This window comes from Megascapheus bottae, chromosome 18 (assembly GCF_031878675.1).
Source record: "Megascapheus bottae isolate mThoBot1 chromosome 18, mThoBot2.hap1, whole genome shotgun sequence".
Taxonomy (NCBI): Eukaryota; Metazoa; Chordata; class Mammalia; order Rodentia; family Geomyidae; genus Megascapheus; species Megascapheus bottae.
Genome location: NC_143526.1, coordinates 18,389,364 through 18,414,866, shown reverse-complemented (window position 1 = coordinate 18,414,866; position 25,503 = coordinate 18,389,364). Strand labels below are relative to the sequence as shown.

General features: G+C 37.5%; 1 protein-coding gene and 1 non-coding gene across 2 annotated transcripts in view; one reads left to right on the top strand and one right to left on the bottom strand.

Annotated features, from left to right (window-relative positions):
• The window catches only part of Macrod2 (mono-ADP ribosylhydrolase 2), a 1,707,616-nt gene that overhangs the window by 716,598 nt on the left and 965,515 nt on the right, over positions 1-25,503 (top strand). The window lies entirely within an intron of this gene.
• LOC150050179 (U6 spliceosomal RNA) lies at positions 16,612-16,721 on the bottom strand. The gene has a single exon (XR_016538766.1). It is a non-coding gene; the product is annotated as a U6 spliceosomal RNA (small nuclear RNA).

The following is a 25,503-nucleotide window of genomic DNA, read 5'->3' as shown; positions in this document are numbered from 1 at the left end:
CAATGAAACACCTCTGTACAATGAACATGCTAATGTGCATTTTTGACACTACTATAATTTCTACCCTCAACACATTCTTTCCTTTTCATGAGTTACTATCATTAAGGCAGATTAAAAACAGAGGAAACGGGAAAGCTACAAGTCTACTAAGCACTATTTGAACTCTAGGTATTTGACATTGCTTCCTCAGACTCTGGTAATTAAAGGTTGGATTAAATACCTTTCCTTCAACATATAATGTATTGGAACAATTTCTTCCTATGTACTTCTTGTGGGTCATGGTGCTTGAACACTGGGCCTGGGCATTGTCCCACAGCCCAACTTCCTGTTTTCTAGTGATTAATTTGAGATAAGAGTCTCATGTCCAAGCTGTCTCTGAACCTCAAACCTCAAATCTCAGCCTCTTAAAGTAGCTAGGGTTACAGGCATGAACCACCGTGCCCAGCCTGATATTTGTTTTTGAGGCCCATCTTTAAGGAGACTATTTTTATATTTTATATACACCAGGAAAAGATCTTTCTGTTTTTGTTTGCGCTTCTATTCTCACCTTTTATAACTGTGGTTGAATGTCTGTCAATTTTGAACTTGTTTTGATTTTTCATTTTTCAGTCCATGCTATAACATTGTGGTGCAATAATGTTAACAAATTCTGGACCTGAAAAACATCTGAGTTGATCACAATGATCTTAGATTGGGACACTCTAGTTTTGCATAGATATATGAGTAATGATTATTTGTCTACTGGGCCTTAACACTAGTGTGCTATTCTGTAATGCAAAACCCAAGGAAAACTTGAAAGACATGACTTGATCACCAAAGTGTCAGATGTTAAAATCCCATTATAGGGTTCTCCTTCTTTCCTTTGGTTCTGCATAAGTCAACACCTTTGCAAAGGAAAATAATGCTTCCTCCTTTGAAGTTGTCAGAATAAATATGAAAGTGTTAGCCTATCAAATGCTATGTGTGAAGCTCTTGAGCTGATAATCATACATTTGTGAATTAAAGACTATGTTGTGCCAGCTTTCTTCAACACAGAATATGAGAAGATTCTTTCCTGCGTCCACATGACCATCTATATTTATGACATGGCAATATTTAGATTTTAATTCATTCCCAAGGAAGATGGTTTGGTACACCTCACTGGAAGAAATGAGAAATGAGAGCTAAAGAAGAAGAATTATCAATTGTCTTTTTGACAAAGTCTTAATTTTGTTTCATACAGCTTTAATAAGTTTATAACAGAAATAGCTTTGAGGCAGATACTTCTGGGGACTAATCTTATCTTTGCACAGTACTAATTGTCTTAATTTGAGCAAGTTACTCATTTTTTCAGTGTTTGCTAATAGGATAACCATATCACACTCAGCAAGGCATCTGGCAAAAAATGACCTATTATTGAATATCAATTTTTTTCTCTCTTCTACTCTTGTTCTTATATTCACCCTTTTGCCAAATGCAGTTTTCTATAGTTAGCATCAAAACTTTGATCATAGCATTCTTTTTAATAGAGTAATGTTTGAAACTTGTTTTTAAACATACAATATGTTTGAATGTTTATGCAGCACCCCAAAAAGTTACATGAAAAACTCAAACCAGTAATAGAGTCAAGGTAGAAACTAGTGTGGAAGAGGAATGAGAAGAGACCACTGTAGGAGCCAACCAGACCCAACCAATAATTCCATATGTGATTCCAGCTCTTCTAGTTGACATAGGTTTTCTTTTCTGATATAGGAAAAAAAAACTGTGGCTTGCTATGCTATGTTTGTCATCTGTACTTAAGTTAGAAAATAATAGGGGTAGCAAAAAGAGAAAGGCAGTGGCTACATACAAAATTTTATTTGAAATGGATGCCTCAAGAAATAAAATTATGTAACCTCACAGCCTTCCCAGATTAGTGATAACTATATTGAGGTTTTTTTTTTCTTTGTGTATGTGATTCCAATGTATGTGATTCTCTCTAGTTATCCAGCAAAAAAAGCCAGAAGTGAAAGTGTCGCAGTAGTATTAAGAGTGCCAGTCTTGCACAATGCTGGCACACAAGAGCACAAGGCCCATAAGTTTCAGTATATGGCACCAGGAAACATAAATGTGAACATTGACCATACTAGCAGGTTCAAGAAAAAAAATGAAAAGAAAGTTAGTGAGATTCTTGGTTTCATGCTGCTTTTTACCAAAAATACCATCTCTCATTCCATTACTTCTTGGCACACATGACATTAAAATATTTGCGTAACTATTCTAAAGAAATATGTACACTGCCACCATACTTCTTCAAATATCTCCCAGACTGTCATACATTTTGTCACTGCTTTTATCTTTAAGATTTCCATACATGAGTTGGTTCCAAAGGAAGCTGGGCAATGTGTGGTTGCAGCTTTTTGTCTTCTAGAATAGAGCTATAAAAATAAGCTAGAAAGGTGTTAGATTTGAAGAGCACTAAAGAGTTTGTAATGGTGACAGTACTGTGGCTTAAACTTGGGGCCAAGATACGGTCCTTCAGCTTATCTGCACAAGCCTGACACCACCATTTGAGCTACAGCTCCACTACTGTCTTTTTGCTGGCTAATTGGAGACAATGGTCTCATGAACTTTCCTCTGTAGGCTGGCTTTAAAACTCCATCCTCAAGGACTGGGAGTGTGGCATAGGGGGTAGAGTGCTTGCTTACTATGCATAAAGCCCTGGGTTTGTTTCCTTGGTACCGCTTACATGGAAAAAGCCAGAAGTGGTGCTATAGCTCAGGTAGAGTGCTATCCTCAAGAAAGCTCAAGGACTGTGCTCAGACCCTGAGTTCAAGCCCCAGGACTGGCAAAGAAAAAAAAAACAGTTTACCCTAGTGGTAGAGTGCTTGCCTAGCATGCACAAAGACCTGGGTTCAATTCCTTGGTACCACATACATAGCAAAAAACGAGGAATGGTGCTGTGGCTCAACTAGTAGAGCTCTTGCCTTGAGAAAGCCCAAGGATAGTGCCCAGGCCCTGAGTTCAGGTCCAGGACTGAAAAAAAAAAAAACCTAAAAAAAACCCAGAAGATAACTCTCTGCTCAGGTCTCAACATTCTAATACTTAAGATTACATATGTGAGCTGCCAGTGGCCAACTTGTTGGAAAGTTATTGATGAACTTTGTATGATTGATAATTGTGTTTTATTTGTTAGTTTGTTGTCAGTTGTGGGGTTTGAACTCAGGGTCTGGGCACCATCCTTGAGCTTTTTTTTCTCAAGGCTAGCATTTTATTACTTTGAGCCACAGTGCCACTTGCAGTTTTCTGGTTGTTAATTGGATTAGAGTCTCACAGCCCAGTCTTTGAAGTAAAAGCCTGGGAGCTCAGCCTCTTGAGGATTACAGGTATGAGCCACTGGTACCCCCAACTGAACTGAAGCTTCGTAGGACAGAATATCTAAGGTCCAGAGATGTTTTACTCAGTCCTTATCTGAGATACCATAGTTTTGCCTAAAAGAAACAGATAAGAAGACTCACATAATTCAGAACTCCATGAATACTTTCATCTTTCCTAAGATGTTTTCTAATTCACGAATTTATATAAGAAAAAATACTGGCTGGGATGAATAGGGCTCTCCGTTGAAACAAAAATTGCACACAACTAACCTGAACTGTAAATATACAAAACATATTCCAGAGAGCATATCAGAGATATTAGTCTACTTCCGCTTTCTTAAGGAATGCCTGAAGAAATATTTCTGTTTGTTCTCTATTACGGTTCACTTTATCTAAATTCATCAAATGTGTTTCTGAGACTTGAATTTATTACTTCATATAAGCTTCAGAAAGGTGAAAAAGTGAGTTCTTGGTCAACACAATCATGTATGACCTTGCCTACTATCAACAACAATGTAGGGTCTCATGGACTGTTTATACCCTACTGTCTTACCAGGTTCAAAAGCAGTGTGCCTATGATAATAACCATGCAGAATGAACATTCTGTTCTCATGGCTCAGGGCCTTACCGGGACACCAAACCCTAAGAGCTCCCAGTATGTTACCTACGTAGGTGAGTTTATTCATTTGTAAGCAAATTTGCAAAGTTTTGAAGACTTTATAGGGGTTTTGACAACTCATTGGTTTTCGATGTTGAATTTATGGAGAATCAAAGCTTTAAAGATGTCAATTGAACGAAGTTTAGAAATGGAAGATGTCTCAGGGTTATCAAATCTAACTTATAGGATAGCAAGGTAGTGGTAGTTAGGTGATTTGCTTGAGATAACATAGCTAGTGGGAATTGAAACTTGGGTCTCTGCCTGCCAAACTGTGGATGCTTTGAAGATACATTTAGCACTAAAGCACTGGCCCTTAAGTCTCATCATCCTATATGAAGCATGTACATGATGCCACGCACTAGATGGAGCCAGGCCTTGGACAATGTCTATGTAAAATGACTATGAACTTATCAACACCTAATACGGGTGTCTTTCTCTTTTCAACCCTCCTCTTTTCAAATTCTCCAGAGGTTAACAAAACTAGCTTTGATGTATGTGAATAAACGAAACCAAATGATAGCTGCATTCCACCCCCTTATCCTTGGGGGATATGTCAAAATTCCTCATGGATTCCTGAATCCCTTGCTAAAAACCAAACCATATGTTAGAACACTATGAGAGTGTAACAGTTTATCTGATAACAGAGAGGGCTATTAAATGACTAATGAGAGGGAAACATATACAGTATGGATATGCTGGCCTTTGACTGTGCTATTCTCCTAACAATTACATGCGTTCTCAGCCTATAAGACTCTGAAATCTGCCTGTGAGAGTTTTGGGGGAAGGCTCTATTATGTCGGCATGATTGATGTAATCTTTGGCCACTGGCAATTGAACATAATCCCCAACCTTTTCCTGCATCCTAAAGGTTGTAGAAGAGACATAACAATTCCAACACTCTAATCCCATGGTTTTTTCCCTTGGTGAAGATTTCTCATTTTACAGCAGTCACTTCATAAACAGAACTCAGTTTGTTGTGAATAACAGAAGGCTTGCCCTTGTCACTCCAGGAATTCTGAGGTTTTAGAAGCTGTGCCAGGTACTAAGACCCAATGCTATTCCTATCATTTTCATGAGATACTTAAAAAGGCTGATATCTTGTGTCTGAAGCCAGGGTAGAGATTCACTGTATATTTTGTATTTTGTCACAATCAGTGCTTATATATATTTATATATTTTATATATTTATATATATTTGTTTAAATTAAATAATTATAGTCTTGAGTTCTGACTTTTACAGTTTTTTAAACATAGATGAATCTCTTATCCATATATAACTAGATTTGAATTTTCAGGTGATTATTTGAGAAATTATTTGAGAAATGGGGTTTAACAACACATATATGAACTGTGTGTAAGGTGTGCAACCTTAGCTATTAAGCTGGTTCAGATCCACAATTGCACTACAGAATTTAGCTATCCAAGTATAATTCTAGATAGACCTCCCAATTTCTAAGCTGCAACATCGCAGGAAAATAACATGCCTTTTCTTTACCTTAGTGTTTCTGTCTATGAAATGGCACCTTTTAGTAGGGAGATTCAAGCATTGCATATTAGATGTTTACATGGCAGCTTCCCAGAGATAGTTCTCAAAAATTATTTTAAAAAATTCTTGCTCCTCTCCACAATATTTTCATTTATTTAAAATCATTGAAGAAGTTCCTACCATGTCCCAGGCATGCTGGAGGCCCTGGAGGCACTGAATTGATAAAGTCCTTATTCTAGTAGAAGTATAAAAGATTAAACATTTAAAATAAAATAGTAAGCAATCAGGAATGGTATATAGATGTACAATATAATTTCTCTTTGGAAGCTTCAAGACCACTTGGGGAAACTTGTCAAGTTTTTTTTTTGTTGTTTTTTGTTTTTTTGCCAGTTCTGGATTTGAGCTCAGGGCCTGAGCACTGTCCTTGGACTTTCTCAAGGCTAGAGCTCTACCACTTGAGCCTCAGCACCACTTCTGAGGAATCGAACCTGGGTCTTCATGCACGCTAGGCAAGCACTCTGCCACTAGGCCAAACTCCCGGCCCCTGCAAATATTTTTAAAATACAGTTAAATGAACAAATTTATGATTTCTGCATAGCTTCCAATTACTTATATCATTTACAAAAGAAATATCAAAAATTAGAGCGTACTGTTAATAATATTGGACTCTTGTCTACAGAGTACAGGGAAGAAGAGTAGAAGTAGAGAAAGTTCCTGACTCTGAGAAGGTGGAAACTAGTCATTGGCCCAATTATTTTTTTCATCAACACTAGAATAACTGACATTTTATCAAGAGAAGAAACTTACTGAGATTCTTTTTCTTTTTTGTTTCCTGATGTCTCCCTCCTTTCCTTCCTTCTTCCCTTCATCCCTTCCTCCCTTCTTCTCTTTTTATTTACACTGTCCACTTGTTCTTCCATTATTCTTTCTGTCTCCCTTCTTCCCTCCTTTCTTCCTTTCCTTACTTTTCTTCTCCATTCTTTCATATTCCTTTCTTCCCTTTTTATTGCCTTCCCTCCATTCTCTTTCTGTCTTCGCTTTCTCCCTCCTTCTTTCTCTCACTGGGTCTTTCTTTCACAGGGTCTTGCCATGTAATCAAGATTTGGCCTTTTATTCACCATGGACATGCATTAGTCTGTCATGTGGTATGATAATAGGCATGTGACTGGCAAGTATTTATAAAAATCTTTTAAATGTATGAAAATTCTGTGCTTTTGGAATATACAATTTATTAATATGAAGTATGTTAATCGACTCATGGAAATAATCTTTAGAACAAATTAACTTCCAAATAAAGGGTAATTAAATTGCACAAACAAATTTATCCCAGTACTAGGCTGGGTACTGGTGGCTCATGCCTGTAATCCTGGATATGTGGAATGCTAAGATCTGAGAACTGAGATTTGAAACAAGGCTGCTTATCTCCAATTTACTCCCCCACAAAAGCTGTAAAAAGAGCTGTGGCTAAAGTAGTAGAGGAGTGGCCTTGATCAAATAAACTCAGAAACAGCACACAGATGCCAAGCTCAAGCCCCAGGATAGGCACACAGACACACACACACACACACACACACACACACACACACACACACACACACACACACACACACACACACACACACACACAGACACAGACACACACACACACACACACACACACACACACACACACACACACTAAAAAGTAATGACCCCAATACTTAACTAAAATTTTTTTAAAAAATACTTTTGATTAGCTAATGGTATTTGAAAAGCAAGTCAAAGATATAAAAGATATAAAATCTAAAGATATGAAATATTTAGATTTGCATATAGTTTAGTACTTTCCATAAAGTACTCTTTTTATTTGTTTTTGTTTTTTGCTTTTTTTGTGTGTGTCATGGGGCTTGAACTCTGGGCACTGTCCCTGAACTCTTCAGCTCAAGGCTATGACCCTACCCATTGAGACACAGCCCCACTTCCCGTTTTCTAGTGATTAATTGGAGATAAGAGCCTCATCTTCTTTAGTGCCCAGGCTGGCTTTGAACTGTGATCCTCAGATCTCAGCCTCCTGAGTAGCTAGGATTACAGGTGTGAGCCATTGCATCCAGCCCATACAGTAGTTTTAAGAGATCAAAGTCAAATATGTTTATATAGTGTATTTCTTTTATGACCCTATGCATAGCACCATAATGGTTTATCTGCTGAGTATCATTTGATATATTCATATATATGACTGCATTTGCTGACCACCTTCATATTTGTTTTCTATTAATCTTATTCTGCTTTATGTAAATCACTTCAGCATCCCTCATTATATTTCAGATGTTTTACTTGAAGAGTATTAAAATGTCATAATTTTATATATTTTAAAAATATCACATATGAAGCCTCATGTTGACATTACAGTAAGTTTCAACATTCCAAATTTTCTTTTTAATGCCATAATATATACTTTAATGGCACTTGGTATATTTAAAGTAGGTTTTGTAGAAAACAGTCATTTAAAGATACTGCAGTATTGATGTGAAGCAAAGAAAGCACTGCCATTTATTAAAGATAATGGCTTTATCTAAAATTTACATTATGCTTACACAATTTTATTTATGTAAAACGTATTTTATGCTAGGACTGTTTTGAATGCATTATAACTGGTAACTCATAGCCTGTGAGAAAGGTGTTATCATTACTATTTAGTTTACCTAATTTTGCACAAGTTTTAGGCTAAAAATTCAGAATTTTTTTTTGCTAGTCTTGGGCCTTGAGCTCAAGGCCGGAGCACTGTCCTTTGGCTTCCTTAAGGCTAGAACTCTACCACTTGAGCCACAGCACCACTTCTGGCTTTTTTCTATGTATGTGTTATTGAGGAATCAAACATGGGTCGTGGTGCAAGCTAGGAAAGCACTCTACCACCAGGCCAAACTCCTGGCCCAGAATTCTTAAGAACTAAAAAATCGGTGACAACATATAGAAAAGGTGAAGATAATTAAATGTTAGCATTGGTTCTTCCAGTATTCTTCCTCAGATTTTAGCATAGAAACAAAATTGAATTTTTAACCTTAATGGATACATAAATATGTATGTGGTTGTGTGTGTGTCTATGTACATACATATATAAATATGTAAATATATACATACATATATACATACATACATATGTGTTTTTCAACCTTTTCACTCAAGACTAGAGTTCTACCACTTGAGCCACATTACATATCTGGCTTTTTGCTGGCTAATTAGAATAAGAGTCAGACTTTTCTATTCAGGCTGGCTTCAAATCTCCATCCTTGATTCTCAGCCTCCTGAGTAGGTAAGGTATGAACCCACTAGCATCCAGAAAATTTTAAAGTTTGTACAAACAAGTTAGTGTCTTGAACTTTAATGTCAAAATCCACTGATTACTTGTGTGGTTGGGATTAAAATCCAGTCCAGTACAGTCCTGCAGACTTCTTTTTTTTTTTTCTTTTTTTTCCTGTAGACTTCTTATGTGAACCGTGCCCTGTTTCCTCTTACAGCATGTTGAATTGCATACCAAGGTAGACAAAATACAATTTGCCCATCTAATCAACCTTTGTTTTGCATTTCTGGCTTATCTCGAGTATCATTGCTTCTTACAAAATGGACATTGATTGCTGTTGAGACACAATTTTTAGAGAAAACCATGAGACACTTTTTTCCTATTCTATATACATTAGAGAGCGATATAGGAGGACCACATTGTAATTTTTTATTTTAAAAAAATTCAGTACTTGAGGAATTTGGAGTTTGGCCTAGTTGTAGAGTGCTAGCCTAACATGCATGAAGACCGGGGTTCGATTCCTCAGTATCACATACATAGAAAAAAGCCAGAAACGGTGCTGAGGCTCAAGTGGTAGAGCTCTAGACTTGAGAGAAAGAACCCAAGGACAGTGCTCAGGCCCTGAGTCCGAGGCCAGGACAGGCAAAAAAACAATAAAATCAGTACCTAGGTAATGACTTAACTGCTATCCACTTGTCTTCCCATTGGATTAGGTATCTTTATCAGTTGTGGTCTCAGAAGAAAACAAAAAACACACTGAAGTAAGAAAAATTCGGAAGGTTTAATATAGGAACTCTGGAGATAGAATCATGTAGAGAGACTTCTGGAAAAAGGCAGACTTTTAGAGGGCTGAGAGAATAAATCCCTAGGCTTCACCTCCCTTCCTTCCATCTCCTGAGGGATTCCTTCTTGACTACTGAAATCGAGAGGGTAGCAGAGTCCACTGGCTTTAACACATCTACATTAGCATCCAAGCATGGTGCAAGACCCAGAAATGAATGGACCAAATGGAAGGTACCATCTTACTAACCCTATAGTTCACACACATACTTCTTTTTTCGGAGAAAGATTTTCCTTCGTGAAAATGTTAATCTTTATTCATTAACTCAGCATCTTTATGGAGAGGTAATGATAGAATAAAACACCGGTATCAGATGTGCTTTGATTTTCTTGGCACAGGCCTACATCCTAAGTTCCCTTCCATTTCTCGTTTCATCATCTGACAAAAAGGACCCCAAACTTAGTAGCCACATCTCCCACACTTTTATAGTATTGATTTTGTAGGACTCCATCAGAGATTTAGTTAGGCTGAGGTCAGGTCCCCAAACTTATGATTTTTGTTATTTGTAATTTTTCAAGCAATCTTCATATAGCCAATCAAAACACAAACATCTGGAATCCATTGGGATGACAATTTTAACCGAAGGCTTAATAAGCTAGATCCCATGGAAGAGTAGCCCTTGTTACAGTTCATCTTTTTCTACAAATTCAGGGATCTCCACACCAGGATCAGATTTCCAGCACATGGAATAGAATATGGGATCTTCCTGGAGCTTTTCCTAACCTCACGCTAGGTGGCCAGGCCTCATTCTGCAATCTACTTTCAGCCTCTGGAAACTGTTGTCCATGCAAGTAGCATACTGAAGCACTCTAGTGTTCAAGTTTGGAAAATGTACTATGACTCTTGATTGCCATTAATGATCTCTTACAGCTGATTTTTAAATTTTATTGTTGGGGTAATGTACAGAGGGGTTAGTTACACTCATCAAGTAATGGGTATATTACTTCTTGAATAGTTACATCTTCCCATGTTTTCTTCCATTTTCCCTCCCACACCTCCTCCCCCTCATCTTGTTTTTCCCTTATCTTCCCACTTTCAAATACACAAATAAATATATATATATATATATATAAGTATATATATTTATATATATAATATGGCAGGTACCATAAGGGGAAAAGAAAATAGTTTCACATAATACATTAAGAACAACAATCACAAAGATAAACCTCTTGTTTCCATATCCTGGAGTTCATTTTGCTTAGCTTCATCCTATATGGTCACATGCACATAGATTTTGAGCTATTATGATACTCTGTTCGGAGAATCCTAGATATATACCAATGAGGGAAACAATGGAGCCTATGTTTCTTTGGGTTTGGCATACTTCACTTAATACGATTTTTTCCAAGTTTTTCCTTACAAATGGGGCGATGTCATTCTTTCTGATGACAGCATAGAATTCCTTGTAAGTACCACATCTTCTTGATCCAGTCATCTACTGAGGGATATCTGGGTTGGTTCCATATTTGAGCTACGGTAAATAGTGATGCAATGAGGGCTGGGAGTTTGGCCTTGTGGTAGAGTGCCTACCTAGCATGCATGAAGACTGGAGTTCGATTCCTCGGTACCACATACAAAGAAAAAAAGGACAGAAGTGATGCTGAGGCTCAAATGGTAGAGCTCTAGCCTTGAGAAAGTCCAAGGACAGTGCTCAGGCCCTGAGCTCAAGCACAGGACTGGCAAAAAAAAAAGAAAAAGAAAAAAAATAGTGCTGCAATGAACATTGTTATGCTAATAGTTTAGTAGGTCCTTATTTCTGGATATTTGAGTAAATGCCAAGTAGTGAAATTGCTGGGTCAAAGTGGAGCTCTATGTTCAGTCTTTTGAAGAACCTCCATATTGATTTTCAAGTGGCTGAACAAGTTTATACTCCAACCAACAGTACAGTAGTGATCCCTTCTGGTTAGCATCTGTTGTTATTAGTTTTCTTGATAATGGGCATTCTAACTGGGGTGCGGTGAAATGTCAACGTTGTTTTGATTTGCATTTCTTTTTATTTATTTTTGTCAATCATGGAACTTGAACTCTGAGCCTAGACACTGACCCTAAGCGCTTCAGCTCAAGGCTACTACCCTATGCTTTGAGCCACAGCACCACTTCTGGTTTTCTGGTGGTTAATTGGTGCTAAAAGTCTCAAGTACTTTAGTATCTGGGCAGGCTTTGAACCATGATCCTCAGATCTCAGGCTCTTGAGTAGCTAGGATTACAGGCATGAGCCATTGCGTCTGGCAATTTGCATTTCTTTCATAGCAAAAATACTGAGCATTTCTTCATGTGTGTACTGGCCATTCTTATTTCCTCTTTAGAAAACTTTTAAGTCTTTAGCCTACCTTTTAATGGCGGGTTGTTTTTGAGAGATTTAATTTCTTAAGCTATAGGTTTATTTGAGATATATGACCCTTCCCTGTTGTATGGTAAGTGAAGATCCTTTTCCAATCTGTGGGCTTTCTGTTTATCTTGCAGGCTATGTCCTTTGCCATATAGAAGCTCTGCAGTTGAATGCAGTCCCATTTGTCCAAACTTTATTTCATTAGTTGTGTTTCTGGGCCTTTATTAAAAAAGTTTTGACCTGTGCCAAGGAGCCCAAGTATGTCTCCTATTTTTTCCTGTAAAATTTTCAGAGGATGTGCTTTACTTCAAGTTCTTTGATCCATTTGGAGTTGATTCTGTTGCAGGGAGACAGATAAGTATCCAATTTCAGTTTTCTACATGTGTTTAGCCAGTTCCTTCAGCACCATTTTTGAAGAGGCTGTCTTTGTTCCAGCCAGTTTCCTTGGCTCCTTTATCAAAAGATTAGGTGACCATAGGTCTGTGGGTTTATTTCTGGGTCTTCATTTCTATTCCATTGGTCCTCGGGCCTGTTCTTAAGCCAGTACTAAGGTACTTTTCTTACTGTAGCTTTGTAGTATGAAGTTAGGTATTGATATTCCTCCTGCGTTGCTGTTTCTGCTAAGAATTGTTTTTGCTACTCAGGGTCTTTTATTATTCCATATGAATTTCTAGATTGTTTCCTCTGTACCATTAAAGAATGACCTTGGTATATTGATGGGTATTGCATTGAATTTATAGATATCCTTTGTCAATGCTGGCATTTTTCACAATGTCAGTTCTTCCATTCCAGGAGTGTGGGAGGTGATTACACTCCCTTAGATCTGTTCTAATTTCCTTTTTCAGGTTTTTAAAGTTTTCATCATAGAGGTCCTTTACTTTCTTGGTTAAGTTAATTCCTAAGTATTTTATTTTCTTTGAGGCTTTCGCAAAAGGAGTTTCTTTCGTGATTTCTGCTTGCTCTTTACATTGTTGGTATACAGGAAAGCTACTGAGTTTTGAGGGTTAATTTTATACCCTTCTAGTTTACTATAGCTGATTTTTTAACCACATTATTTAACTTGTGTGGTATTTCTACTGTATATATTTTGGATTTTTTTTTTTTGGTGTGTGCCAGTCCTGGCATTTAAACTTAGGGCCTAAGTCCTGACCTTGAGTTTTTCTGTTTAAGGCTGATACTTGACCACTTGAGCTACAGCTCTACTTCCACGTTTTTGTGGTTAATTGAAGTATCTGAGAGAGTTGCCTACCCAGGCTGGCTACAAATTACTGTCTTCAGATTTTAGCCTCCTGAGTTGTTAGGATTGCAGGTATAGGCCACCTCAAGTACCTGGATCATCAATGTATTTATGCATTCATGTCTCTGTGTTTGGATGTGCTAAAATGTAGTAGGCCCTGTAAGTATTTTCTTTTTTCTTCTCTTCCTAAAATATTGATTGTTTTTGAAGCCACGGATGTTGTAGGTCTTAGGTATGTCAGAGAGAAAAATACTCTGCCTCTTGCAATCGCATTCCAGAAGAAAGAACAGACACTCACCAAGTCAGTCAATATAGTTACAAAACCCTATTTTTCATATAGATAGATAAATGCTAGGAAGGAAACAAATGAAGGATGTGATGAATTTTCAGGGATGGGTGTGATAAAGTAGGTCATGGACAGCTTCTCATAGGATGAGAGGAAGAGAAAATTAAAAGTCAAAAAAGAGCCAACCTTGCAAGTCTGCTGGTGGCTTACACCTGTAGACCTAGCTACTTAGGAGGCTAAAAGCTGAGGATTGAAATTTAAAGCTAGTCTGTGAGAGTCTTATTTCCAATTAACTATGCAAAAGCTGAAAGTACAGCTGTGCTCTAGTGACAGAGTACTACCCTTCAACAAAGCTCAGGGGCATTGTCCAGGCCCTGAGTTTAAGCCAATATGACAGACCCCTTCCCCCTCAGAAAAAAAAAGCCGACCTTGCATAGATATAGGGGGAGGCAGGGTCAGGGATGGGCATTGTAGGCAGAGGGAACAGCAAGTATATGTGTGTTCTGCAGGGAAACTTGAGGCCCTAAATAAGACAATGAGGGCATTCACTATGACTTAGACTACTGACAAGAAAATATTTCCATTTAGTCTCAATCTCAAAAACTATCTCTTCAATAACTACGGAAGATCTTTCTTGAGGCAATGGGGAAGAGGAGGGAAAGGAAAAGAGAATGATATAGGAAAATATAAAAATTCATTTTATGTATGAAGATGAAACATTGCATTGAAAGCTGCTTAGTATTAGGGAGTAAAGGGATAGGAAAAGAAGCAATAGAACCAATAGGAAGGATCATTCTGATTAAAATATAATATATGCATGTGTGAAAAATTCTATTTTCACAAGCTTTGAGTCAGTCTATCTTTGTACATTTCTATGATAGTTCAGAATAAAACAAATACATGAAAAGAGCTGGTGTCCTAAATCCCTTCTGTAAATATTTGTACCTCATTCCTCCAGGATTTGATCAGTTTATGTGGGATCAAGGACTTTCTTCAAAAAAAGATAATACAGAATCACAAATTAAAATAATAAAAATAATAGTATGTCCATGCAAGTAAAAGGTCTAGGGGCTTCAGAGTGATTGATTTCATTCTTCCACGTGCAAAAAGGTGACTTGAGCATGAAGCCAATTGAAGATCAGAACCCTGTTCTGGGACTAGCCAGGTAACCTATCTCTTCTCCATCCCTGAAGATGAGGAAAGGAGAAGCAGTCCAGGTCAGAGGCAACTATATAGTCATTGCACCATCTAGTTTGTAAGCAAGGTATTGTTGGGTTTTTAGCGCTTCTTGCCTCCTGACCTGCAGGAAGGGCAAGGCGAACACACCCCGACTAAAATGAGACCAAGAAAGGTTAGGGCCGACTGGCCGCCTTCACCCAGCCCTCCCTCTCCAGAGGGAAGACACAGACATGCCAGGGAGACTGTCACAGCAAGACTCGTTTATTGGGAAAGTACAGGGGCTAAAGTAAGATGCAGGAGTCTATCAGCATAAAGGTAGGCAGGACAGGGGCAGGTAGGTGGGGTCTGAGAGGGTGGCAGGGCCAATCCCAGGGATAGAAGTAGCCTACTTTACATCACAAACCACAGCCAAACCTCCCAACCAGGAGACAGGCAGGTTGGATTTCCAAAACCAGGAAGTGAGGACTAGACCACGAGGTAGGCCTTTTACCCTTGATGTGACGTGCCCCATAAGGGAGGTTAAGTAAGTAAATAGGGAGCATGGTGGTTGTATAAGTGAGAAGACAAATGTGGAGAATGCAGGTAGCAGGGCTAGGCTATATATGGAGATATGGTAGTGGATGGATAGTGGCAATAAAAGTGGTGGGATTGGGAGTGTAGATGGAAGGGAAAGGCAACACTACTGGCTGTCATTGCAGGGCAGAGCTGTTTCTTTTGGATCTCTAAAACTCTATTTCTTTCTACCTTATGTAAAATGTTTTGTGTCATAATTACTGAAATATTCTCCTGAACACTGAGGAATCAAATCATTATCTGTCACATGATCAAAAACAAGGTCTTAATCAAAATGACAACTTCTTCCCTGTTTAGATTATGGTTCAGTTTGAGTCTGGAAAATCATTTAGCTACAGTGTTCGGAAATCTGGACTTCAGTCAGTAATAATGAATCCCTTACCCTGCCTCAACTTCAGACTTGATCTCAGGCTGGGAATCAAACCCAAGACTTAGCTAGCGCTAAGCTAGCTCCATTTATGAGCTACATCTCCAGCAAACACACAAAAAAGCTATTCAAGAAGCAGCTACATCTGGGGTTTCTGTGGGTACTCTTTAACAATGTGTTGCACTTTCTTAAAACCTACCAGATGGTCACCTATCATTAAATGTCTGATATCAATCATATTTGTGCTTATAAAATATTTTCAGCATATCCATTAAATGCCATAACTTAAAGATTGTTTTAAATGTCAACTTGGTAAAAACATGAAGTTCTACAACAAAATAGTTTTACTCCCTCTCTCTCTCCCCTCCCTCCCTCCCTCTTTCCCTCCTTCCTTCCTAACTTCCTTCTTTCCTTCCTTCCTTCTTTACCTTTTCTTCTTTCTCAACACATTTCCTCCTTTTTCTTCATCTTTTAAGAATTTAAGTATACTCTATTGTGGATAATCTCAATGAAGCCAAACCAAATATGTGGTTAGGCAGCATGTTCCTTTCTTTGATTTCCCCTTTCTTTTCTTTTTCTTTGTCATTTTTCTCTTTGTTTTTTTTCTTTCTTTCTTTCTTTCTTTCTTTCTTTCTTTCTTTTTCTTTTTCTTTGTCGGTCATGGGACTTGAACTCTGAGCCTGGGCACTCTGAGCTGTCGGGCCCTACCCCTTTAGCCACAGTGCCATTTCTTGTTTTCTGGGAGATAATTGGAGATGAGTCTCACAATCTTTAGTGCCTACGCTAGCTTTGAACCACAATCCTAAGATCTCTGCTTCCTGGGTAGCTAAGATTATGGGTACGAGCCACTGTGCGTGGCAATTTTCACAGCAAAAGAGATGAGAGATAGCAGTACATTAAAGACAACAATCACTCATTATATGGCTTTTGTTTCTATATCCTAGAGGTCCTTTCATTTAGTGGCCTTATGTGTCTAAGTTTTGTTACATTGTAAATCTCTGCTAGGAGATCCCAAGGTTTCTCCTGATGATAACAAATGAAAAAACATGGAACGCTTCATGAATTTGCATGTCATCCTTATACAGGGGCCATGCTAATAGTCTTCTCTGTATCATTCCAATTTTAGTATATGTGCTGCTGAAGCGAGTGCTATTTTGTCTCTTAATGTTCAAATTTCTACTGATATTTTATACAGTACCTTATATCCCAACTATTTTAATATATGGAATAATTTTCAAAGCAGAGCTGCCATTTCTGATCCAAGATATAGTTCAGCACAGGTCCTTTCTACGTGTGAATTAATTCCAACTTCAGCTACTTTACCAGCTTCTTCAAAGGTTGGCAGCTTGCATCCATCACCTGAATGACAGCTGTTTCTAACCGCCTTTGTCTGAAAAGAAATAAAGAAATTAAAAAAGCCTTTTGCATGCTAATCACTGACATTCTGAACTGACAGTGAAAAGTACTCAAGTGTGTGTCTTAAGAAGACTTGAATTAAAAGATTTTGTCTATATCAACCAATTGTTGGATGTTGACTAGATATTTATGAAGGTAGAGAGGAAGGTAGCAGACAGCTGATGAGACCCCGATACCACAATGATGAATCATTGAGAGAGACTTGAAATATATTACATGTCTACATTTTAAAAATGAGTAATACACCCTTCTGTGCAAGTTGGGTAATAAAGTTTTTTAGATCATGGTTTTCTTTTTGTAGATAGCATCAACAAGTTTTAAAATAAGATTTAGTGCCTTTACAGTTTAAATTTATGTAATGATCTCATAATAATTGCTGATACTCCATTTTTTCTGAATCATAAAGGTGTATATCCTTTATCAAAATGGATTTTATTTCTACTGTACATTCTGCTCTTCACAAGAATGACTACTTCCTTCTGTATGAATAAATTCTGTATGATTGTTCTCTAGTTTAATAAACATGTGATTAGCATAGTTTTGAAAAGGATGACTGAACTTTCCTGGAAGGCTTACTTTGTAAATAGTAAGAGTTAAAGACACCAAATACTGTGTTCTCTTCTGTGGGTTCCTGACTTGCTATTCAGCTTCTGGTGGAAGTATTCAGTCAGAAATCATATATCCCTCAGAAAACATAGGGCTCACTAAGTTGCCATTTATTTCCTCCTTCTCCTTCTTCCCTTTCCCCTTCCCCTCTCCCCCTCCTCTTCCTCCTCCTCTTCCTCCTTCCTCCTCTTCTTCTTCCTGTCCTGGGGCTTGAACTGAGGGCCTGAGTATTTATTGTCTTTGGTTGGTTTCAAGGCTAGTGCTCTACCACTTGGGCCATGACACTATTTCTGGCTTTTTCTGTGTATATGGTAACAAGAAATCGAACCCAGGGCTTGATGTGTGCTAAGCAAGCACTTTTACCACTAGCCCATGTTTCCTGCTGGGCCTTTTCTTGTTGTTTGAAGCTTATTATCATTCAGAGATGAGAATCATGATAAAAAAAAATGACCTCTTATGTGCCCAGTCCTATGAATCTTAAATTATATGGATTTGAGTATTATCATCCTAATCAGAACTGACTATACCTTTGTGCCAGTTAAGTGCCCTGTTCAGCCCTAACTCAGTGCCAACTCAGCCACTAAGTTGGTTTTGTTTGCCTTTGATAATAAAATATTTTAAAATATAAGGAAAAGAAAGAAAGGAGGAACTAGAGGCAGAAGGGAGAAGGCAGAAAGAAATTGGGAACTTTGTTGGGAGGCTGTTATGTGTCACTCATGGTGATATGAATAGTGCACCACTGTCTCTGATAGACCAGAAGCAGGAATTGAACCTAGGATCATTTGATACAAATTACTCGTGCAGTGGACCACATTTCCCTTTTGGGACCCTGAAAAACAAACAAGTTATATGTTTAATTAATATTGACCTTTTATATGATTAGTAGGTTTATTTACCCCAGTGAAGAAGCGTTTTATACTCAGGGAAGCCCTGAACCGAAAGGGTCAACAATCACTTATTGGTAGAAATTTTTCATTCAAATGGATTCTCAGCAATGAAAATAACCATTAAATTGAGATTTAGGGGTTGAACTTTTCTCTGCCCCTGGACATACATTTAACCAAGATTTTAGTATCTATTTCAAGAAAAAAAATTTAATTTATGGAGCAAAAACTCAGCTCTTTTTTAAAAAAAAAGGAATTGAACTTTCAGAACTAGTCTTTATATGGCTACATTTTAAACTCTTTAACTCATAAGTTAAGCATAGGTGGAAACAGTACATGATCATTTAGTGAAAGAAGTGATTATGTAATGATGTTATTCTAGTTATTTCAGACCATGATCTTCTTGAAGAAATTCTCCCATTAAAGTTTTATTAACGAGTTTCTTAGCAATCTTTAAATGTGACTTCTAGGTCAAAAGTAGCAATTTCAGTGGGTTTGATGGATTTGCATAAATAGTTTATAATGTGATTTTTTTTAGGTTCATCACTGCTTGTTGAATTTGCAAGCTAGCAGTAAGGCAAAGCAGTTGATGTTTGCATAAGTGGATTGCTATGCTCTCCCATGGAAAACTATTGTCTTGTGGTCACAAACGTAAATGGCCCGCTCATTTATTCATTATTTTTTTCTCTGCATATATTTGAGTCCCTATACAGTGACAGTATTTTGCTTCAAATGAGCACCTCCTCAGAGTAGAAGTCTCCTAGGATTGGAGTCTTCCTGAGTGGGTTCTGTCATTCTAGGCTACTAGTGTGGCTAACCGTGAAGTTTCAGACTCATATTGCTTCACATAGTGGTTGTTCATTAGGGATTGCATTATACTCCACTGGTCCAAGATAAACGATTCTTCTACTAAGCTCTTACACTGTAGGACAGGGCATATAATCATTGACTAAGCAAAAGACAGTGACTGGATGAGGACCTTTGAGACTTGGCAGAACTTAAGACACAGGATTCTGGATTCTTTGATCAAATTAAAAATGACCCTTTTACTTAAAGGGATGTGGTCGCCTCAGCAAACCACAAAATCCAGAAATACTGAAGAATAAAGGCAAGATGAAAGTAGATATTATTTTGACAAGTATGGGTTATTAAATTCATTTACTCATAATGAAACAACTTCTCAGTGTATAGGAACTATCTCTGGGATAATAAGGCCTCAGTTCTAAGCTTACCCCCCTCCTCTCACCCAAATGATTACCTTTGAACTTGAGGGTTTCCAATGAAAATGCCTTCAGTTTAAGGATAAATTTTGAGATATTTACACAGCCTATGAGATGATCTATGTCATTCATAAAAAGCAGTCATTTTATGGGAGACTGAAAGGACAGTTTTGGGGGACAGTTTTCTAATGTGGGATTCACCAAAAGGCTTAAGCATAACTGGCTTATTTGGTTTGGCTTTTTAGACCAAGTTAGTAAGGAAGTATAAATTTCACTTGAGATATTTCAAGTAAGTCTTTCCAGCATAAAGCTGAATATCTAGAGAAACTGCAACAGTTTATCAGAATGGTGTATGTTGCCTCTGATAGTCAGTTGGGTAATTAGTCTTGGGAATATGGATTAGAGACATAAAGGACTAGAGCCTTGACACTATAGTAATACGAATGGAGCAAACTGGCACAAGCTTGCTAGCTAAGAAGTCTAGAATTTATGAAAAACCCTTCTTAGAAGGATATTGACATTCAGAAGCAAAATTTCCAGTTCCGGCAGGACTAGGGTAAAAAGTTGAACGCTGACCACACATGCAAATGAGTATGAGGATGGTTTGAGTAAACCAGGTGCATAGTGAGGCTTATGTCTGAGCATACCGACTCATTTCTAGTGTCTCTCTTGGTCAGCCAATGATGTCTAACAAGAGCATTGTGTTGAGGGCTCAGAAGCTATATACCAGCTCAGAATAAAAAGATGCTTGGCTTAATTCATGATGTCTGCCACAGGCTCAAGGCAAGAGAGGGGTGGCAAAATATGTTCTATGTATTTTCCATTTCCTGATAAAACTTTGGAGTCACTGATTCTCTGAGAATATCACTGACAAGAGCTTGGACCAAGAAAATAAATATGATTATCCCAAGCAATGTATTTTCCCATTATAGCTGTTTCAGACAATTCCCATATTTTTAAAATACTGTTTATACAATCATGTCAATCATCTGTGCTGTAAAAGATGGCTTCCTTCCTTTGGCTTTCCTGAAAGGAAGGAAGCCATTTGGTACAATTTTTTCCACCAACTCCCCAATCTTTGCTCAATTACCCAATATCTCTCTTTATTTTCCCCATCCTATCTCTTATGCCTTTTTTTTCCCTTTTAGAGTGGCTTCTCCATCCTTTTAGAAGACCTCATAGCTTAAGACAGCTGAAATGGAGAAAAAATGTTCACATGGAAATGCATTTTTATCTCAGAATTTTCCACATGACACAGCCCTACCTTGTGATAGGAACTTAACAAGGGAGTATGATTCCCATAAATTACTATTTTTCTTCATTTCCAATTAATTCTACTTTGTCATCATGCTATCAGATTACAGACCCCAATTCTAACTAATTGTACATGGAATTTGCATGATTTTGTAGAAAAGAGACAAAGGAAAATGGTAATTTTGCTTCCTGGTTGCCACCACTTGCTGAGCATGTCTCACTTGGTTCTGATTTTGTTTGATTACATGAATTGGAGTTCATGGTCAAGTATAAAGAATTTTTGTATAATGTTGTCATCCAGGAGTTCAAAGGATATGTTGCTTAAATCTGTTATTAAAATCATGTCCTGGTATGTTTGAAGTACTAAGATCTTTGCTCTGAAATGGTTTTGAATATGATATTTCCAGTTTATTTGAAGTTGGAGATTTTTTTCAGACTGTAGCTATATTTTCTGAACTTTCTATGTTGACCTCATAAGGAAACAACTTAGTAATATATAAGTGACTAATCTCAATACTGTCTTCTTTTAAAAGCAATCCACATACTAGTATTGCTTAAAAGATGTCTTTGCTTAATTGTGTGTGTGTGTGTGTGTGTGTGTGTGTGTGTGTGTGTGTGTATACACACATATGGCCTAGGCACTGTCCTTGGGTTTTCTCAAGACTGGTGCTCTACCACATGACTCATAGCACCACTTCTGCCTTTTTTATGTGTATATGGTACACATATGTATATATGATACTGAGAAATCAAACCTGGTACTTTGTGCATTCTAGGCAAGCACTTTACCACTAGGCGTTGCTCCCAGGCCGTATTTGTGTGTGTGTGTGTGTGTGTGTGTGTGTGTGTGTATGTGCATGTGCGTGTAATTTTTGGTGGATCATGAGGCTTGATCTCAGCCTAGGCCACTGTCCCTAGTCTCTTCAGCTCAAGGCTACTGTCCTGCCCTTGAGCCAAGCCCCACTTCCTGTTTTCTAGAGGTTAATTGATCTTCAGATCCCAGCCTTCTGAGTAGCTAAGATTACAGGTGTGAGCCACTGCACCTGGCTGTATATTTTTTATTAGCTAAGTATTTGCTAGAACCTTCTATCACCAAAATACATGGATAAGAATACATTCTTTCATGTTATTCCTATATGCATATGTAGATATACTCACACACATATGATATATAAGTGTTATTTTAACATGGGACTAATTATGAAATTCAGTTTGCCACAGTCATATAATTCTCCTGCCTTTGCCTCTACATTTCAGTGATTACAGATAGATATCACCATACTTGGCTATTGTATTCCTTACTATGAATTAGTAACCTAAAAATGATCTTTTTTAAATTGTGCATCTTCATAGAATGTCAAGTATAAGATTCTGTATTTATAACATCTTTTATTCTTAGAGGAAGTGACTTTGTGCTAAGAGAAAATGATATTATAGCATATTTCTTTAAGACTGAGGAAAAAGGAGACAGCTCTTTGGTTGATTTTGTTAATGATATGGAGACAGAACCAAAAATACTTCTATATTTTTTTCAAGAAAGGAAAATATTGAATATTTCTTTTTACTTGATATTATAATTTCTCCTTGTAAAAGTGGCATTTTTTTCATGAAAACCAGCTTTTTCTTAACACCTAATAAGTAGTTGACCAGAAACAGAAAGCCTGACCATTTTAATTTTAAAGATGATGAAATGACCATTCATTGGGCATCTGTATCAAATTTTTTTTTGATTCACTGGCAATTGTTAGGAGAGCTTTGACCTTTAGGTAAAGTGTGAAGGTTCTTGTCTCTCAAAAGGTTAAGCCCTCAGCCAGGAGCATGGCCTAATAGTAGAGTGCTTACCTGGCAGGCATGAAGCCCTGGGTTCAATTCCTAGGTACCACATACATAGATAAAGCAGAGTAGGTGCTGTGGCTCAAGTGGTAGAGAGCTAGCCTTGAGAAAGCCCAAGGACAGTGATCAGGCCCTGAGTTCCAGGCCCAGGACTGGCAAAAAAGGTTAAGTTCCAAGAGAAAATAATGTCCTTTGACTTAACAGATATGCAGTTGCACAGTTGTGGTGACAATAGCTAGTTAAGCCAAAATGAAGTCTTCAGGAAAGCATCCTTCTTTCATTTGTGAAGGCATGAATGTTACTTCTGACTCTCCAAACTGCAAATTAGGAGGCTAGGGTTGTATTTGATATTACTTTATTGACTTCTTTTGTGAGCTAATTCACAATCTAGCTTCAAGATAGCTTTGTAGCATCTTTTTAGGAATTAGACTATTTTTTTGTAAAATGTAGACTCCCTCTCAGTGATGTACTTCATGCTAAAATTGAAAAATCTATGCTAACACTTGCTTACATGAGTTAGTGCATGGCTTAAGGGAGAAAGGGAAGAGAGCCTTCCTTTCTTGCCCTGTAACTTAGTGCTTACCTCTGAGGCTTATTTAACATGGCAGGTGGTGACAAACTGCTGCTTATGGCATCTCCTGCAATGTAATCTCTCAAGTCAATGACAAATGCTTCTGACAAACAGGAACTGGGGTATGATGCTCAAACAGAAAAAGAATGAATACAATCCAGATATAGGGAAATAAAAATGACTTTTCTAAACATGTCAAATAAATTAGACCCCCTAAAGAGGGACCATATTACAAGTGGCAAAGATAAAAATAGAATGGATTTTTCCCCCCTAGAATTGTTTTTGTTGTTGTTAGTTGTCAGAGTAAATTAATACTCTTGGAAGCAGTCTTATTGCCATGTCAGCTCACCTCTTTTGCTGCGGGTTTGTGTTTTGTTGTTGTTGTTGCTGCTGCTGCTGTTAGTAGTTTGAACTGTTAGTGCTAATTAGTACTTGAAAACCCATCTAGGAAAGTTAATTGGAGGTGATACTAGTTCCTTGTGATGGAGACCTAACCATATTAATTGTAGATTATGGGTCAAATAAAGGGCTAAGCTATTCAACTTCTTGAGTTGTAGCCCAGTTTGTGAGTTACTTTCAAATCAAAATTTTTGTGTGAGGCAACAGTCCGAAGCCAAAGGTAACTTCACATTTAACTTGGGGGATAGTTAGGAATATTAGCATGCCATTAGTGGACACTGGACATGACTTCTTGATGCCATAGTAAAGCAGAGATGAAATTAGGTGAGATTCGGTGCATACCTCTCCATAACAGACTCATCAATGTCAGCCTCATGACTCATCAGCTAGACTCAGGACATGTTCAGGATTTTTGCTGCCTATATATGCTTAGTTTTCCTTAAGCTAATTTAGTTTCTGTCTCTTCTGTCTCTGTTTTGCCTCATCTTTCATATAAGTAATAGCACTCATGAATTCAGAGATGTTATGTCGTTACACATTTCATTATGCAATAAAACACAATCATAGAAAATGGTTTGACTTAATTTTTTTGATGTAAGAGAATACCCTGTACCACTTAGAATATTTCTACATTTTAGAATAATTTTTGGCTGATACATACCACTAATTTTCATAACAGCTTTGTTTTATTTTTTTTCTAGCTTGAGAAATAATTGATTTTTCCCTTCATTTGTTGAAATTGGAGATAAATTCCTGTATTATAATATTGAAAAACATGGAAAACATTTCATATATTTGTTTCTTGGCTCATTTTAAAATGAAAATAGTGAATGCTTAGAATCACAGGCGTCCTTTGGGAACTGGTATGGAAGAGGTTTCTTATGGCCAAATGAAGAGAAGCAGAAGAGTTTGCTGTACCAGCCACCCTGCAAAGGCCCATTCTATGTAGTGATAGCTCGTGACAGCAATTGTAATCAGTTGGTAATGTCTGCCGGGTACTGTTGGGGAGAACTCTGAGACTCAGCCTAGACTTAATGAATAGGGGATACATCTACTGATCATGACTTCCTGGAAAAGAGGCAGGATTAGCAAGTATGGAACAAAATCCAACACCACTGTATTGCAGGGCAGTATGATTGGGTATCATTCTCTATGGCTGACATTGAAATAGACCTTGTTCTCTCTCTCTCCTTTTTTTTAAGACTCCTCCAACCATTAAGATTTACCTCCTTTCATTTCCACCTTTTTAACCTATTACTTTGGTGTAAGCTTTGGAATGGATTCAATATGCATCTAACATTAATTGTGATTCTTAGTTTTAGTAGGTTCTTGCTTTGTTTTTCAATTCTATGATTATATTCTAACAATCATCCTTGTCTTCAGCCTGTATTTCCAAGACTTATTCAGCCTTTAAACTGAATTCCAAAAAGTAGTTCTGAGACTAAGTAGACCTCACTGGATTCTCTTTATGGAAGCTGAAGTTGGATTTAATCACTTACTTTCACATATTGCTAATGTGCACATATTACTTTTTGTAGACCCGAACTCCCAGAAGACTGAAATTGTAGAAGATATAGAGAGATTAGTATTGTAATGTGCGTTTTACACCTGATGTCCTAAGAAATATGTTGAGTTGGCTAAGAAATAGGGGAAATATGGCTTACGAGTAGGAGGTACTTGGCATTCAACGAGAGGGCTTCCAAAGAGTTCTACATTTTCAACCACAAGATGGAGTAGACACTGAAGTGG